Source organism: Carica papaya, chromosome 6, assembly GCF_054855325.1.
Source record: "Carica papaya isolate Zhongbai chromosome 6, ASM5485532v1, whole genome shotgun sequence".
In the NCBI taxonomy this organism is placed as follows: domain Eukaryota; kingdom Viridiplantae; phylum Streptophyta; class Magnoliopsida; order Brassicales; family Caricaceae; genus Carica; species Carica papaya.
This window is the reverse complement of record NC_142314.1, coordinates 12,006,137-12,010,589: the sequence shown is the minus strand read 5'-3', so window position 1 is coordinate 12,010,589 and position 4,453 is coordinate 12,006,137.

Sequence of the window (4,453 nt, the reverse complement as noted above, 5' to 3'; positions counted from 1 at the left end):
TTTTTCCTTCTTTATTTTCAAACTTGTATAACAAAAAAAAAAAAAGACTTGCTGAATGCTCATTTCTCTCATTAATTATGCATACTATAGTATATTTATTTTTTTGACTATAGCATTTTTTTCCTGACTGTTACAATATCCTCCCTAAAAGAAAATTTTGGTCTCCTAAATTGTTATCATTCCTTAAAAAGTTGGGGATGAATCTTACTCATCACATCCTTGCATTCCCATGTTGCCACAACACCTTCACCATTGGTATGGTACGATTTCTCAATGTCATCACGTGTTGCTCAAGTATGCACATGGGTTCCTCTTCATATATCAAGTCCTCCCCCCATGGCGAATAACTTATATGGTATCACATGTGATAGATCCGAGAGATATTTGCGTAGCATGGACATATGGAACACGTTATGCACCTTTGAATATTCCAGTGGCAGGGCTACCATGTAAGCGGTCGAGCCAATCCTCTCTAATACCTCAAAAAGTCCTATGAATCTAGGGCTCAGTTTCTCCTTCTTTTCGAATGTAAGTAATCCCTTCATGGGCAATACCTTCAAGAATACATTATCACCAACCTCAAAGGCCAGTTCTCTCCTCCTATTATCTGCATAACTTTTTTGCCTACATTGAGCAATTCGAAAGTTGTCTCTGACGATCATTATTTTTGCGGTGGTCTCTTCTACTAATTCAGGCCCAATTAGTCTCATCTCCCCTATTTCGTCCTAACATATTAAAGATCGGCAAGGTTTACTATATAGGGCCTCATAAGGTGTCATCTTAATACTAGAGTGATAACTGTTGTTGTATGCAAATTCCATCAAAGGTAATAACTCGTCCCGACTTCCTCCAATGTCTATAACACACGTCCATAGCATATCCTCTAATAATTAGATGGTTCTCTCTATTTATCCATCCGTTTGTGAGTGAAAAGTCATACTGAAGTTCAGTTTTGTGTTTGCGGCATGTTAAATTTTTTTTCAAAATCTAGATGTAAATCTAGGGTCCCAATCTGACACTATTATCACTGAAATCTCATGCAGTCTGATTATTTCCTTAATATACAACTTGACTAATTTATCCATTGAATCAATGACCCTTATTGTAAGAAAGTGAGCCGACTTCATTAGTCGATCTACTATTTACCCATATAGCATCATGATTTGCCTGCGTTCTTTGTAAACCCACTATCAAATCTATTGAGATATTCTCCAATTTCCATTCCGGTATTGGTAGAGGCTGCAATAATGCTCCCGGCCTCTGGTGTTCGGCCTTTACCTGTTGGCATATGAGGCATTGCGACACGAATTCAACAACATCCTGTTTCATTATGTTCTACCAATTGCGATCTCTCAAGTCTCAATACATCTTGGTGCTACTTAGATATATTGTGAAACGCGAATTGTGTGCTTCCTTTAAAACATCACTTTTTAATTCTATATTGTCTAGGACACATAACCTATTCTTGAATCTAAGTAGTCCATCCTGGTGTACACTGAAGTCCGTCTTTCTCCCTTGCTCCACATCCTTCTTAATTTCTTGTAACACAGTGTCAGTCATCTGTCTTTCCTTAATCTTTTGGATCAGGTCCAATTGTACTTTTGTTACTGTTATATATCTCTTAATGTCTTATGCTTTGATCTCTAGCTTCTGTATGACTTTTCATACTTCCCATTATGAGACCATCATGTGTGCTAGCATTCCCGTACTTTTTTTGCTACGGGCATTTGCCACCACATTTCCCTTACCTGAATGATAACAGATTTTACAATCAAAATCTTTCAGCAAATTCATTCATCGTCTTTGTCGCATATTGAGTTCTCTTTGTGAAAACAAGTATTGTAAGCTTTTATAGTCAGTGTAGATTTCAAAAGTCTCACCGTACAAATAGTATCACTAAAGTTTGAGAGCGAATACTACCACAACAAGTTCTAGATCATGAACCAAGTATTTCCTTTCATGAATCTTTAACTGTCTGGACTCATATGCAATCACCCTTCTATGTTGTATTAATACAGTGCCCAAGCCCTGGTGTGATGCATCACTGTATAGCGCATATCCTCCAGTGCCACAAGGTATAGTAAGTATTGGAGTAGTAGTAAGTCTACGTTTCAATTCTGTGAAACTTTTCTCGTATTCATTATCCCACTTGAATTTCACATTCTTCTTAGTCAGTCTGGTAAGTGGGGCTTTAATGTTTGAGAACCCTTCATAAATCAGCGATAATATCTGGCTAATTTCAAAAAACTTCTTATCTTTGTCACTGATTTTTTCTGTACCTAGTTTACCACAGCCTCAATCTTAGAAGGATTCATGGATACCCCATCTCTCGACACTATATGTACCAAGAATGAAATTTGCTCCAGGTAGAATTCACATTTACTCAATTTGGTGTATAATTGAGCCTTTTTGAGGATCTCTAACACCCTAGTAAGATGTTTAACATATTCCTCTTAGTCCTTGGAGTATATTAGAATATCATCAATGAATACAATAACGTAGCAGTCCAAGAAGGGCATAAACACTTTATTCATCAAATCCATGAAAACGGTCAGTGCATTTGTTAGGCCAAAAGGCATGACCAAAAACTCGTAATATCCATACCGAGTCCTAAATATTATTTTAGCTGTATCTTCTGCCCTAATTTTTACTTGATGGTACCAAGAACGCAAGTCTATCTTGGTAAATACTTGAGCCCCTTCTAGTTGATCGAACAGATCATCTATCATCGATAGGGGATACTTGTTCTTGATGGTAATTAAATCTCGGTAGTCTATGCACATTTGGATCGATCCATCCTTCATCTTTACAAACAAAACTGGTGTACCCCAGGGTGATATGCTAGGCTGAATAAGTTTTTTGTCCAGTAACTCCTGTAAGTATTTGCTTAACTCTTTTAATTCAGTCTTTGTCATCCGGTACGGTGCCTTAGAAACAAGTTGTGTCCCAAGCAATTCAATTAAAAATTCTATCTCTCGATCAATTAATAGTTCGGAAGGTCATCCGGGAATATATTTGGGAAGTCCCTGACTACTAGTATCTCCTAAAGAGTGGCCATTATACCCTTGTTCCCTATCAATATGGGAATATTAATGTTATGTATGATATTAATAAAATGCAAATAACACAAAGATTTATGCCCTCTATTTACCAACAATAGTTCCAATTGCATCTTATAACTGTTATGGTTTACTTGTCTATTTATTAACTCAATACGTATATAAACTTTCTTAAAGGGCCAATGGTTCTTCCTTAGGTATTGTCATCATAACTTCTTTTTTAAAACAATCTACATTAGCATGGTAGGCTGCTGACCAATCCATTCCTAATATTACACTAAAATCGTTTATATCCAACAAGATTAAATCTACCTCTAGTGTTACTCCTGAAATTTCTACTACATAAGATTTATATTTTACATTGGTATACAGAGAGCCGCTCGTTGGCATAGACACCTTTAATACACGATCCAAGGGAATTGGGTCAACCTTTAACTTAGGTGCGAACGTGGGTGAAGTAAAAGTGTGTGTGGATTCTGGATCAATTAAAACTTTAGCAGGATATGTAGCGCCCGGAAAGGGGCCGAAAAAAAAAAGCCACGTTGGCAGCCACGTCAGCAGGCCCGGTCAGCAGTCTCGGCCAACCGGGACCTGCCACGTGGCAAGACCACGTCGTTCTGGAACGGGCCACGTTGGCGATCTGTGTAGGCGTGATCGGACGGTCCAGATTAAAACAAAATGGACGGCTGAGATCAAAAGGCAAAGGGTTATAAATAGAACCCCCACACCAGACCACAAACCCTAGCCGTCTGCCGCTCGCCGGAGAAGACGAACCAGAAGCCGGCCGCCGCCGCACCGGGGAAATTTCCGACCGCCGATCGAGGTAAATTTCGTACCCCCGACTCGTTTTTCCACGCTGATTCCTCCTGTAGCCAAATCGGAGCCAAAATCCCGGCCAAACGGCCGGAATACACGGCCGAAGCCCAGCGGCGCCGCCACACCCCTTCTCGATTTTTGCCTCCGATAAGGCCCTTCCCGGCCTCCGTTTGATGCAATTTTTATATCACCGTGATCATCATTCTTTTCTCTACAGGTTGACCGGAGCCGAATCACCAAAACACGAACCTCGCCGGAGAGCCGCCGCACCCGAGAGCACCGCCACCGGTAAGCTCCGTTTTTCCGTGATTTTTGGCCCCCCGAGGGCCCTAGGGTTGTTTTCTCGTAGGGACCGATGCGAGTGTGGCCGAATTCGGCCTGAAACGGCCGAAAACAGCCAACCTGAGGCGAATCGCCGCCGCCAGCGGCGGTGCTGTCGCCGGAGCATGGCGGAGCCGCCGTGCCGGAGTTGCGATATTGGCCGAAAGGGGCCCTGGGCCTAATTTGGGATTTTTTGGAACACGTGCAAGTACCAGTAGTGCGTTTCAGTTCCCTGAGAAAAATTCAGGGAAAATCAG